Source organism: Mauremys reevesii, linkage group 1 (assembly GCF_016161935.1).
Source record: "Mauremys reevesii isolate NIE-2019 linkage group 1, ASM1616193v1, whole genome shotgun sequence".
NCBI lineage: Eukaryota > Metazoa > Chordata > Testudines > Geoemydidae > Mauremys > Mauremys reevesii.
This window is the reverse complement of record NC_052623.1, coordinates 79,905,543-79,920,276: the sequence shown is the minus strand read 5'-3', so window position 1 is coordinate 79,920,276 and position 14,734 is coordinate 79,905,543. Positions and strand designations below refer to the sequence as shown.

The 14,734-nt window shown below is 40.9% G+C and overlaps 1 protein-coding gene across 2 annotated transcripts in view; it reads left to right on the top strand.

Moving 5' to 3' along the window:
• The window catches only part of KLHL1 (kelch like family member 1), a 408,883-nt gene that overhangs the window by 172,157 nt on the left and 221,992 nt on the right, over window positions 1-14,734 (top strand). The gene's annotated exons all lie outside the window — the stretch shown is intronic.

Here is a 14,734-nt window from a genome sequence, read left to right as displayed (position 1 = left end):
GTATTGTAAGCAAGACAAGAGAAATAATTCTTCTGCTCTACTCCACACTGATTAGGCCTTAATTGGAATTTTATGTCCAGTTCTAGGCATCACATTTCAGGAAAGATGTGGACAAATTGGAGAAAGTCCAGAGAAGAACAACAAAAATGATTAAAGGTCTAGAAAACATGAGTTATGCAGGTAGATTGAAAAAATTGAGTTTGTTTAGTCTGGAAAAGAGAAGACTGGGAGAGGACATGATAACAGTTTTCAAGTACATAAAAGGTTGTTACAAGGAGGAGGGAGAAAAAATGTTCTTCTTAACCTCTGAGGATAGGACAAGAAGCACTGTGCTTAAATTGCATCAAGGAAGGTTTAGGCTGGACATTAGGAAAATCTTCCTAACTGTTAGGGTGTTTAAGCACTGGAATAAATTGCCTAAGGAGGTTATGGAATCTCCAACACTGGATATTTTTAAGAGAAGGTTAGATAAACACCTGTCAGGGATGATCAAGATAGTACTTAGTCTTGCCATGAGTGAGGGGGACTGGACTAGATGACCTCTTGAGGTCCTTTCCAGTCCTATGATTTTATGATTGGAGCCTGGTTTGCAGGTGATAGATTATACTGAATTGCATTACTAAGCTTTTTATGTATAATTTGTCATGTTATACCAATGGTTTCTAAAGAATATTAATAGGTACCCTTTTTAGTATTTTTACAAATTTTAATAAAGAAAACTTGCAGGAGTCAAGTTGGAATCCAGGAACATAAAATTTCATTCTTTGACTTGTTAAATATATTTAACCTCTAACCAAAATGCTGTACCTCAGATTCAGGATCTACTTCATACTTTCTGGAAGCTGTCCCATCTTCCTTAACTTAAACGAATCTGTGGCCACTTCATTGTAGTATTTGCAAACCAGATCCTACCAAAAGATTTTAAGTTATATTGGGCACCTACCAAATTTAAATACCTAGAGGTAAAAATATCAAAATTACCTGAAAGACACACCAGAAAAAGTGTCAGGTTCTCCTATTTTCATTATGGATCTATGTTCATTTAACTAAAATGAACACATTATCACTTCTCTTTTACACGCCCTCCAGGTAATCAGCATTTTTAACGTGTGCACTGTGTGATGTTCAGTAAGTCACTCGACCTCTTTGGGCTCAATCCTTCCAGGTACTCTGCATGCTCAGCTGCCTTTGACTCACAGGAGGCACATAGCATCTCACAGCATCAAGTTCTTTGTTTCTCCCCCCATTTTCTAAAATAGGGATAATGCTTATTTCCTCAAATGCTTAAAACTCCAATTGACTTTGTAGACAACTTTCAGTATGTAAGGAATGAAGGACTGAGCCTAAATAACTCCAGTTCTTCAAGCCAACATTTGCATAACTTTTAGACTACTCATGTGCATAAAGTTATACATGTGCTTAAAATATATTTTTTTTCTTAAATGTATTATTTTATTTAAAATAACTGTAGTGCTGGGTTATAAAGAAAAAGTCATCATTAAATTATCTTCTCTGTGAATCTCCTGTATAGACAGATACTAGCATCATGAGATACTGTGAAAATGTACCATGTTCACTGATTTATAAGTAAATAGAGTTCTAAAAAAAATGCAAGGTGGAATTACAAGGTTACCAGCAGAGCATCAAGTTGGGATGCATTATCAGGTGTGTTGTGAGCAAGACACGAGAAGTCATTCTTCCACTCTACGCTGCGCTGGTTAGGCCTCAACTGGAGTATTGTGTCCAGTTCTGGGCACCGCATTTCAAGAAAGATGTGGAGAAATTGGAGAGGGTCCAGAGAAGAGCAACAAGAATGATTTAAGGTCTTGAGAACATGACCTACGAAGGAAGACTGAAAGAATTGGGTTTGTTTAGTTTGGAAAAGAGAAGACTGAGAGGGGACATGATAGCAGTTTTCAGGTATCTAAAAGGGTGTCATCAGGAGGAGGGAGAAAACTTGTTTACCTTAGCCTCTAATGATAGAACAAGAACCAATGGGCTTATACTGCAGCAAGGGAGATTTAGGTTGGACATTAGGAAAAAGTTCCTAACTGTCAGGGTGGTTAAACACTGGAATAAATTGCGTAGGGAGGTTGTGCAATCTCCATCTCTGGAGATATTTAAGAGTAGGTTAGATAAATGTCTGTCAGGGATGGTCTAGACAGTATTTGGTCCTGCCATGAGGGCAGGGGACTGGACTTGATGACCTTTCGAGGTCCCTTCCAGTCCTCGAGTCTATGAATCTATGAAAGTTCTGTACAGAATTGATAAGGGCATGGCTTAAATAAAGGGAACTGTCCAGCTAGTAGTGCTAGGAAGATGGGTAGGAAATTAAACTGCCAAACTACAAACCTTTAATGATAGTGAAGTGTGTTAATATTGCTGTGAACAAGCAATGTCTGGAGCAAAATTAATTAAAATCTTAGTATGTAATATATATCCTTAAAATGGAACTTGCTCAGTGCAGAAAACATGAAAAAATATATACAGATATAAGCTATAATGTTTTTTATTGAATAATTTTTTCACAAACAACCATTTGTAATTGAATAAATTATATAAATTTTGTAAGAAATTCTCTTTTATAATGGAATCATCACACATTATTTTATTATCTAAAATAAGTAGAGTTTCCATTACAAAGTAAACTAAATTATAGTTTCATTAGAACTGCAAGTTTAATTCAAATTATATGTATTATGCAAATGCATTAGTAAAGTATTGCTGTAATTTACAGGGTTTTTTTTCTCTGGAATACCAATTACTCAGTCTTCAAATCAGTAGTTTATATTAGATTGCTTGAAATTTTTAATGTATATGTTTTACTGTATTACTTATGGGGAAAAATCATACGTAGTGGGAAAACATGGCTCCTAAAAGCATCATAACGTTTAACTTGTTATAAGATAATACTTGTCACTAAGGAAAATACTAGAAATATTTTGATTGTATTTAAATGGAAATCTTGGATGTACTATATGGAAATAATCTGCATGTTACGTGTGTGTTGTTAGATAATAATTTGTGTTATCTTTATAAATGAGTATTTGTTAGCATTTTTGCGAAAGGTATAGGGGCACGGTGACTTTTCAAAATATTGCAAGACAATCTCCAAAAGTAAGAATGCATTGAACACCAGACTGGTTACATGGAATAAAAAGTTAAATTCATTTTCCTATAATGTAAAGCAGTATGTATTTGCTCTAATCCTACATCTGCTGTTTCTGTAATTGATATGAAAACACAGTCTGGCCAACTGCACTTCCTTAGATACATCCTTTACTCCATTTACCTATGGCTTTATTGTCTTTATTTCACAGGCAACTGCCTGTAAGCAGCATTGTGGATTTTTTATAGCTGGCCATCTATCTCTAAATAAAAAGATGACATCGCCATAATAATTTGTCTATCTAGAATCATTGTGAATCCCTACAAGTATGGTGCAAAATGTTCTTGCCAAATTGTGCATTTATCTAATGTCTATAGTATGTCAATCCAAATGTTCAAAAAGGTTTGTGTTTAAAGTAATCTAATCTTACAGTGAATGTTTTGTTGGACCAATAGGAAACACAAACATTCAGTGAGTTCATGTCCTTTCATGCAGTTTTGCTGTAGTTCAGTGGTTCATTGAAACTGCAAGTGGACTAGATTTAATTTCTGATGTAACAGAACTCTGATCTAAGGAAAACAAGCTTCCCCTTTTATACCTGGGCGGAATTTATTATTTGAGCCAAATTATAGAATTAAGTGACAGATGCCAATAACTGGGGAAATCTCAGAGTGAATATCTATTTGCAGTAGGTACAAGAAATGAGGCCTAATTTTTCAAGCAACAAGAGAACTCTGATCTATGGGGATTTTTTTTTCTTTCTAAGGCCAAGATCCTGCATCCAACTCATTGACTTCTTATGTTACATTGTGTATCACACAGTGGTTTTAGCAGGCCTCTTCTTGGATTTAGGAGTTGACACTAGTAGATAAACAAAATTACTTTGTAAAAAGCTCCTAGGGCAATGAACACGCTCCAATCAAACCACTTCTGGTTCAGCAAAAACAACGAGGAGTCCTTGTGGCACCTTAGAGACTAACACATTTATTTGGGCATAAGCTTTCATAAATTTGTTAGTCTCTAAGGTGCCACAAGGACTCCTCGTTGTTTTTGCTGATACAGACTAGTACGGGTACCACTCTGAAACTTCTGGTTCAGTTATCCAGTTAAAACTAATGGTGATTTACAATCCTCTTGCAGTTCAATTTGAGCAGTGTGCAGAATGCTATCTTTAGCCTCATTTTCTGTAGTATTGGCCCTTTCTTGACCTTACAACTAAGTTTTTCTTTATTTTCAGTAATGCTGAAACATTTTAGATGCGAGCGGAGATAGATATAGGGCCTGTTGAAGCCTATAGGAATTGTCTTTGGATTCAGTTGGAACATAAAAATTGCCGTACTAGATCAGACCCAAGATTTCACACTCTGGGATTTAGGTGTCCAGTCCTGCAATCCAGGAACAGGCCACGTGTCAGAACTGGGGTCAGAATCTGTGAACAAATCAAATCAGGATCATAGTCAGAGTCAGGAAGCAGGCCAAAGGTTGAAGATGGATTGAAGTCAGTTCAAGGCTCTGGGCATCAGGTGGCGGGTGCAAGGCTGGAACTGGTCAGGATGGGGCATGGACAAGGCTAAGAGGGCTGGAAGAAGGCCCAGGCAAGGCTTGGGGCAGGAACAGGAACCAGACCAATAGCAGGCTGGTCTGTCACAATGTGAGGTAGCAGGAGGACTCATGGCCAAGTAGTGCTGTTGCACAGACTAACTTGCAGCTCCGGCAGGGTCAGTAAAATACCTGTGCATGGAGGTCATCTGACCCAGTCCCTGCCCGTGGATAGGCTGCTGCAGCATGTCTGAAGGCTGAGGCATTGCAGCTGAGGCCTGGTCTACACTACGCGTTTATACCGAATTTAGCAGCGTTAAATTGATTTAACCCTGCACCCGTCCACACAACGAAGCCCTTTATATCGATATAAAGGGCTCTTAAAACTGATTTCTGTACTCCTCCCCGACGAGGGGAGTAGCGCTAAAATCGGTATTGCCATGTTGGATTAGGGTTAGTGTGGCCGCAATTCGACGGTATTGGCCTCCAGGCGGTATCCCACAGTGCACCATTGTGACCGCTCTGGAAAGCAATCTGAACTCGGATGCACTGGCCAGGTAGACAGGAAAAGCCCCGCGAACTTTTGAATTTCATTTCCTGCTTGCCCAGCGTGGAGCGCTGATCAGCACGGGTGGCCATGCAGTCCCAAATCCAAAAAGAGCTCCGGCATGGACCGTACGGGAGATACTGGATCTGATCACTGTATGGGGAGACAAAACTGTTTTTTCAGAGCTCCATTCCAGAAGACGAAATGCCAAAGCATTTGAAAAAATCTCCAGGATATGATAGACAGAGGCCACAGCAGGGACTCAACACAGTGCTGTGTGACAACCGTAACGGAAAGCCAAAGAATCAAATGGACACTCATGGAGGGAGGGAGGGGGGACTGAGGACTCGAGCTATCACACAGTTCCTGCAGTCTCCGAAAAGCATTTGCATTCTTGGCTGAGCTCCCAATGCCTGAAGGGTCAAAAACATTGTCGCCAGTGGTTCAGGGAATATGTCGTCAATTTACCACTCCTTTCCCCCCCCAAAGAAAAAAAATCATTTCTCGCCTCTTTTCAATGTCACCGTATATCTACTGGATGCTGCTGGTAGACAAGGTGCTGCAGCGCTAAACAGCAGCATCCTCTCCCCTCCCCTCCCCGGTGGCAGACGGTACGGTACAAAATGACTGATAGCCCTCCTCGTCATCATCCTGTGAGTGCTCCTGGCTGGCCTTGGTGAGGTCGACCAGGGGCACCTGGGCAAAAATGGGAATGACTCCCGGTCATTCCCTTCTTTAAGCTTTGTGTCCTGGAGATTCAGTCCTGGCAGATGGTGCAATAGGGCTGGTAACCATCCTCATCATAGCAGCTGGAGGCTTAGCTCCTCTCCCCTCCCGTTCATGTCTAATGGAGATTCTGGACTATAATAGCAGTGGGAGGCTGTGCTCCTGTCCGCCCCCACCCTTTAATGAGTAATGGAGATGTCCTGCCTGGAATATCATAGCAGCTGGAGGCTGCCTCCCCCTCATTTTATCTCACTAAAAAGTCAGTGTTTCTCATTCCTGCATTCTTTATTACTTCATCACACAAACGGGGGGATAACTGCCAAGGTAGCCCAGGAGGGGTGTGGGAGGAGGGAAGCAATGGGTGGGGTTGTTGCAGGGGCACCCCCTAGAATGGCATGCAGCTCATCATTTCTGCAGGATATCTGGGGCTCTGACCCAGAGCGGCTGTGCTCTCTGGTTCTTTAGTAGACTTGCCCCATATTCTAGGCAGGACTGACTCTATTTTTAGACAAAACATAAAGAAGGGAATGACCTGGGAAGTCATTCCCCTTTTTGTCCATGCGCCCCGGCCGATCTCAGCGTGGCCAGCCAGGAGCACCCATGACAGCAGCATGGTACAATATGACTGGTACAATATGACTGGTAACCATCATCGCCAATTTCGAAAGCAGCAAACAGTGTAATAGGGCTGGTAACTGTCTCTGCTACCTTGCAAAGGCAAATGAATGCTGCTGTGTAGCACTGCAGTACCGCGTCTGTCAGCAGCATCCAGTACACATACGGTGACAGTGAAAAAAGGCTAAACGGGCTCCATGGTTACCATGCTATGGCGTCTACCAGGGCAATCCAGAGAAAAAGGGCGCGAAATGATTGTCTGCCGTTGCTTTCACGGAGGAAGGATTGAGTGACGACATTTACCCAGAATCACCCGCGATACTATTTTTGCTCCATCATGCATTGTGATCTCAACCCAGAATTCCAATGGGCGGGGAAGACTGCGGGAACTATGGGATAGCTACGGGATAGCTACCCACAGTGCAACGCTCTGGAAATCGATGCTAGCCTCGGTACATGGACGCACACCGCCAAATTAATGTGCTTAGTGTGGCCGCGTGCACTCGACTTTATACAATCTGTTTTACAAAACCAGTTTATGTAAAATCAGAATAATCCCATAGTGTAGACATACCCTGAGTTGCTGCTGCATGCCTGAGTGATGAGTCATTGCAGGCTCTGTTGGAGGGGTGAAGCAGCTGAGCGAAGAGCCCTGGTCTGGCTATGGGTTTGCCTAACACATTTTCTATCTAGTACATTATCCTGTCTCTGACAATAGTCAGTAGAGGGGAAGGATAGTGCTCATCCATTATATGAAGGGGTTCAGGGATACCAAAACAAGTGACGATCCTGATATATATATTTTTAAATCTGTAATCTGTTTGTAAACTCTTTAATGGTAAATATAATATACAACTTCATAATGAAGGGGAACATATATGGTTCAAATTTAACTCTGGCTAAATTAGCAAGAACAACTTTGGATTTCAATGGGAGTTTCACGTCTTAATACAGGAATTAATTTGGTCCTTTGAATGTAGTAGCCTTCTTACTGCAGCATTACTGTATTTTATAACTAACTAATTCTTTAGAATGCTTTGTACAATGAGATCCCCCTGGAAAGTAAGTAGGAATGTTATTTAAATGAAAGAATCTTGTATAGTTACAAAGGCTATGCTAAGGAATAGGGGGCTCTAGTCGACTTTGGGGTTTACTCATATCAAACCAGCATTCAACTGATAAATTAGAAAAAAAAGGTTAGGAATTGAATGTGAATGTATTTAGGTGACAATGGGAAACAAATATTATATAGCTTAATGATTTACAGTAACTTATTCTGCTAATTTTCCTTCTCTATTCACTAGAATAAGATGCAGATGCAGCCATGTCTTATTCATTACAGAGAATATGTGAACCTGTTTTATCCTGTAATCATAGAATTATACAAATGTAGAGCTGGAAAGGACCTTGAATGTCTATACTAATGTTACCCTTGGAAGTAGGAAGAGTAGATTGCCTTAAGAAAGATACTTGACTACAAAAGGCCATGAACTGATGAATTGAAATGCCCTGCACAGAATTGTATCCTAGTGTTTCTTGAATAGTTTTGATAAAGGGCACTGTGTTCCTTTCAATTTTCTTTAAGTCTTGCATTCTCTTATACTACCAATGCCACTAAGCATACACATCTGTGCATACATAGGATAGAGAGTGCTGATTTTTTCCCCCACTGATGGTGAATGCATAAATAGCCTTCTAAAACAATGAGTGATTAATTTAATTCTTTTCCCCAAAAATACAGCTGATTGTTCCATCCATCTGTGTGGGATATTGACTATACTAGTTTTCTTTTAAGTAATTAATTAATTAATTAATTGGGATTTTTTTTACATTAATAAAAAGGATCCCTATCCAAAATATCTAGATGCCTCTGACAGCACTTACAAGAATGGAAAAAAATTAAACAGAAGCTTAACTCTGACTGACAAAAAATATTAAGTTCCCTATAAAACCTAAAGCACAGAATTCCCTTCCTTTCCACACAAATGTAACATCCAGCAAAACCCACCGTCTGCGACAAGAACAGGATGACCAGAGAGGGGAATTTGGTCCAGAACTGAGGCACCTCTGAACTGCGTATATACTACCACCATCATCTTTTTTTTAACACAAGAGGTATCCAGATGATCACAGCTGCAGCATGGTGGCATGTAGGGAATAGCAATCTCTCATGTAGAAAGGTCCCAAGATATCTATAGCATTATAGGTTAAACCTAACTCTTTAAAATTGAAGACAGTTGTCAGTTTTTCAGAGAGACATTATTAAGGGCCCAAGAACAAACTATCCCACTGGGTAGGAAACATAGGAAGTAAGGCAAGAGACCACCCTGGCTTAACCAGGAGATCCTCAATGATCTAAAATTAAAAAAAAAACAAAAAACAAAAAAAAAACGAGGTGTACAAAAAGTGGAAACTTGGTCAAACTACAAAGGATGAATATAAACAAATAACACAAGTATGTAGGGAGAAAGGTGTGTTGTGAGCAAGACATGAGAAGTCATTCTTCCGCTCTACTCTGCACTGGTTAGGCCTCAACCGGAATATTGTATCCACTTCTGGGCACCACATTTGAAGAAAGATGTGGAGAAATTGGAGAGGGTCCAGAGAAAAGCAACAAGAATGATTAAAGGTCTTGAGAACATGACCTGTGAAGGAAGGCTGAGAGGGGACATGATAACAGTTTTCAGGTATCTAAAAGGGTGTCATCAGGAGGAGGGAGAAAACTTGTTCATCTTAGCCTCTAAGGATAGAACAAGAAGCAATGGGCTTAAACTGCAGCAAGGGAGGTTTAGGTTGGAGATTAGGAAAAAGTTCCTAACTGTCAGGGTGGTTACACACTGGAATAAACTGCCTAGGGAGGATGCAGAATCTTCACCTCTGCAGATATTTAAGAGTAGGTTAGATAAATGTCTATCAGGAATGGTCTAGACAGTATTTGGTCCTGCCATGAGGCAGGAGACTGAACTCGATGAGCTCTCGAGGTCCAAGGCACAAAACGAGATAAAACTAGCTAGGGACAGAAAAGAAAACAAGAAATGTTGTTTTTAACCTATGAGGATAGGACAGAAGCACTGTGCTTAAATTGCAGCAAGGGCGGTTTAGGTTGGACATTAGGAAAAATGTCCTGTCAGAGTGGTTAAGCACTGGAATAAATTGCCTAGGGAGGTTGTGGAATCTCCATCATTGGGGATTTTTTAAGAGGAAGTTGGACAAACACCTGTCTCGGATGGTCTAGATCAGGGATAGGCATCCTATGGCACGCAAGCTGATTTTCAGTGGCACTCACACTGCTGGGGTCCTGGCCACTGGTCAGGGGAGCTCTGTATTTTAATTTAATATTAAAAGATGCTTCTTAAACATTTTAAAAACCTTATTTACTTTACATACAACAATAGTTTAGTTATATATTATAGATTTAGAGAAAGAGACCTTCTAAAATGTTAAAATTTATTACTGGCACACAAAACCTTAAATTAGTGTGAATAAATGAAGACTCGGCACACCACTTCTGAAAGGTTGCCAAACCTTGGTCTAGATAATACTTAGTCCTGCTTTGAGTGCAGGAGACTGGACTAGATGATTTCTCAAGATCCCTTCCAATTCTATGATTCTATGAAAATCAATCCAGAAGCAAACAGACAGCCAGTGCAGATCATGGATCATGTGTTGCCACAATGAAACACAGTCCAATAAGCAAATTACTGCATTCTACACTGACTAAAGTTTCTGGATTGATGTAAAGTATAGCCTTATGTAAAGCACATTTCCTCATGGCCAGGAGTTGACAAAGGCATGGATTATAATAACAAAGACAGCATTCAAAAGAAACAGTTACAATTTCATGGTAGTAAAACAATTCCAGGATGCTGATGCTATAATACTAGCTAACTGGTGTTGGGGATCTAACACACTCCCCAGAATGTGCCCCTGAGTAATGCATGGTGGGCAAAAATCTGAGGTCTTATATGGGCATCACAGCAATTTTTTTATTTGTTTAACAGTCTTGAATGGCAGCTGAAGGAAATGACCAATCGAGTACAGTTTGAAAAAGTAGTTTCCTAGTATGAAAAACGTAAATTCAAAGCAGGAGTTTATGTTGAAATGACTACAGGAAATGATATGTATAACATTGGGGAAGGGAGTAATTATGGATGAACACCATTTTCTGTTTAATCTGAAAATCAGAGACTTACTAGAAGTCCTGTATTACCTCTCAATTGCATCAACAGCTCACCAGAACAGAATCTCTTGAAAAAATTATAATATAATTGGTTACATTATAGTGAAACTGAAGATTTAAAATATTAAGGGTCAAGAGTTGCAATCCTTGCATACCCAAAAGTAAGAGGATTTATTCTATTTCTGATCTTGCAATCGACTCCATATGGGTGGAACCATATGTAAGTCAGTGGGGCTCCACAAGAGTTCCCCTGTTCCCTCAGAGATATTTTCAGGATCATGGCCTAAAAAGGTAAGAATTTGAGAAGAAAATGTATTAAAACTGATGACAGTTATCAGAGAATAGGGCTAACAAAGGAAAGAAGGGTCTAGGGAATACTTATTCCTTAGTCCTCAAGCATTGTATAGCAAGGTAATACAAATTATATCAATATTCATTATAAGGATGCATCCTACAGACTGACATTTTTATTTCTGCATAATCAATGAACATAAAATTTGACACAAATAGAACTATAATTTAGAGTAGTAATTAGAATCCATTAAATTTTCTATTGATTGTTTCCCATACATTTTTTATTCATTTTAATTAACGTAATACAAAATGAGATTCTGAGCCTCAGTTAATTTGTTTTTGACCAGACTGGAGCTGTTGGTCAGGTGCCTTATTGCATTTTGTAAAGCTGGTGGGAGAAAAAAGGAAGCAGTAACTAAAAATGAATAGCCCCATTAAGAAATTTTGATTGAGTGCTTAGATCGTCTCATTTTCAGCATCAAATTATCAAAGAATGCAGATCATTTTTTGTGTTAAAAGTTTGTATTTACTGAGCTTCTTTACAGCTTTTCCTCTTTGGCCATCCTGAAGCATTTGACATCGGGCAAATTTTTTAAATGCAACTAGGATCCTAACTACCATTTTAAAAAATGACTTAGTCAATTAAAGTTAGTTTTACAAAAGTACTTAGGGACCTAGTCAGATGGTAAAAAGTTCCTAAGCAGTGCGTAACTCCTGTTGAAGGTAACACTTTATAAAAACAAAGCCATAGAGGGTTACACCACTTCCCATAATCAGATTTGTGCACAAAAGGCAAACTGAAGTCCATTTTTAAAAGGATAAGAGCCCCCCCAATCACATCTGCAATTTGGAAGTAGCAGCTCCCCATTTAAAGTTAGCCACATATAACTTTTTTGCTCTTATCGTAAGATTCTTAAGCACAGAGATGAAATCTCTGAATTTAGTTTTTAAGAAGAACTATCAAACTTCAGCATACCCATATCCCCAGGTATCTAAAGCCATTTGTCTGTTTCCTTGATAGGTTCACCTTGAAGCCATAAAAAAAAAATCCTAGGGGGCTGCAGCAGAATGGCCACATTAGTTATGTAAAGTAATATATCATCTGTGAACAATTTGTACGCACTCAAGCCTATTTTAATCCCACTAATGCCCCGGTTGTCCCTTACGGCTATTGCAAGGGTCTTAGTTGTTACCGTGAATGGGGAGGAGGAGGGGCGGGGGAGATAGATGTCATCCTTTCCTTGTCTGCTTTCCCAAAGTAAATGGTTCTGAAATAATATCATTTATCTTCAATGTTGCCTTTGGGTTCTTTTACAAAGGCCATAGTCACTAACAAAAAAAGCCTGGCTGCAGCACTATTGCATCTTTATGGCAAAAGGAATCTCTCAAATCACTCTGTCTAAAGCCTTCTCTTAAAGCAGTGTTTCCCAAACTTGGGACACTGCTTGTGTAGGGAAAGCCTCTGGCGGGCCAGGCCGGTTTGTTTACCTGCCGTGTCCGCAGGTCTGGCCGATCATGGCTCCCACTGGCTGTGGTTCATTGCTCCAGGCCAATGGGAGCTGCTGGAAGCGGCGGCCAGTACGTCCCTGGGCCCTCACCGCTTCCCGCAGCCCCCACTGCAGCAGTGAAACGTGGCCAGTGGGAGCTGCGATGGGCCAGAACCTGCGGACATGGCAGGTAAACAAACCAGCCCAGCCCACCAGGGGCTTTCCCTACACTAGCGGCGTCCCAAGTTTGGGAAACACTGTCTTAGATGATTGTGACTTGCACTTCACAAAGCTTCCAGGTCTTGGCCAGTGGCTTCAATATATTTTGCATAGTGATTGAGGGGGACTGTATAAGAAGGAGATTTAGGCTTTGGTTTTCTAATATTGCTTTCTTTATGCCTTTCCAAACCTGTACATTTTCCTCTACTGTGTTCCACATTCCTCAGTTTCCCCCATTCCTGTAGGCCAGGGGTCAGCAACCTTTCAGAACTGGTGTGCCAAGTCTTCATTTATTCACTCTAATTTAAGGTTTCGTGTTCCAGTAATACATTTTAACGTTTTTAGAAGCTCTCTTTCTCTAAGTCTATAATATATAACAGGGGTCAGTAACCTTTCAGCAGTGGTGTGCCGAGTCTTCATTTATTCACTGTAATTTAAGGCTTCGTGTGCCGGTAATACATTTTAACGTTTTTTAGAATGTCTCTGTATAAGTCTATACTATATAACCAAACTACTGTTATATGTAAAATAAACAAGGTTTTCAAAATGTTTCAGAAGCTTTATTTAAAATTAAATTAAAATGCAGATCTTATTAGTTTAGTGTGATCCTTGCCCTTGCTGAGCTTTCCAATGTCTGGTGGCACATATTTAAATACTTTAAGCTGCACACAGGCTTCTGAGTTATAAGTTGATAACCGGCTAGCAGGAGGTCAGCGGCTGGAACCCCAGATCGGCAGCTGAGGTGAGTGGAGCTGGTGGCTGGTAGGGCTGAGCAGAGCCGGAAGCCTGGACCCTGTCTGGCAGGGGGCCTGCGCTGGAAGCAAGGTGGGTGGGGCTGTGGCAGGGATCCCGGCTGGTAAGGGGCCAGCAGCCGGAACCCCAGAGCGGCAGCGGGCTGAACAGGTCAGCCTGCCCAGCTCTGAGGTTTCAGGGGTGGGCTGAGCGTCTCCGCCAGCCCCCCTCTGGGCTTTCAGCTGCCAGCTCCTGCCAGCTGGGGTCTCAGCCCACTGCCAGCCTGGGGTTCCTTCATTGAGGCCAGCAGCAGGTGCTGAGTGGGACCGGCTGGCAAGGGGCCAGCAGCGGGAACCCCAGAGTGGCGGCGGGCTGAGCAGATCAGCCCACCGCTGCTCTGGGGTTTCGGCCGCCGGCTCCTGCCAGCTGGGCTCACAGGAAGCCCAGGCCAGCAGCGGGCACTGAGTGGGACAGGCGGTGGGAGCCCGGCTGGCAGGAGCTGGCGGTGGAAACCCCAGAGTGGCGGCGGGCTGAGCCGCTCAGAACTTTACACCTGAAGACAGTCAGAATGTGCCTGTCTTTAAGTCAGTCATCAGCATTGTATTCCACCTAGAGAAAATGAGGAGGGTGTGGGCCATGCACCCATCTGGAAGTGTTCCACTGTAGAACAGAAGAAGGATAACTCCCCTGTTCAGCAATTGATTCCTTATTCTATCCATGTTTCATAAGTGAGTGAAGGAGAGGAATGAACTGATAGAGAACTACAGAATGGCTTCTGTGGGTCATGGGACCAGAGGTTGCTGCTGGGAGGTCAGAAGATGCTAGCAAATGAGCAGGGGTAAAACTCTCAAATTATGGGACTCCTTGTTCAGCTGCTTTGGTATTTGCAAATATTCATGTGAGCAAAATTTCATTCTCTAGAATACTTGTGTAAAGGAAGTTTTACATTCATATGTGTCCATATGCCAATACTTATGTGAATGTATATTTGCATGAGCATTCACACTGTAAGTTTTCATGTTGGTCTCTTGATAACTGTTTTGATGTATAGAAGTCATCCAGTTAGGGAGCACAAACAATGCAATATTCCTTAGGTGATCATTCACAAAATGCAATTATGAATAGCACCTACTTGAAGCAATAGTTGCATCAAGTTACTCATGATCAGTCTTTAGCTGAAATATGTTCATATAAATCCTTTGTTGAATAAGTTTGAGTAATAAATATATTCATTTTTTTAAAAAAAGCCTATTGATGTATAGTTTTAATAGAAGATGGCTATATTG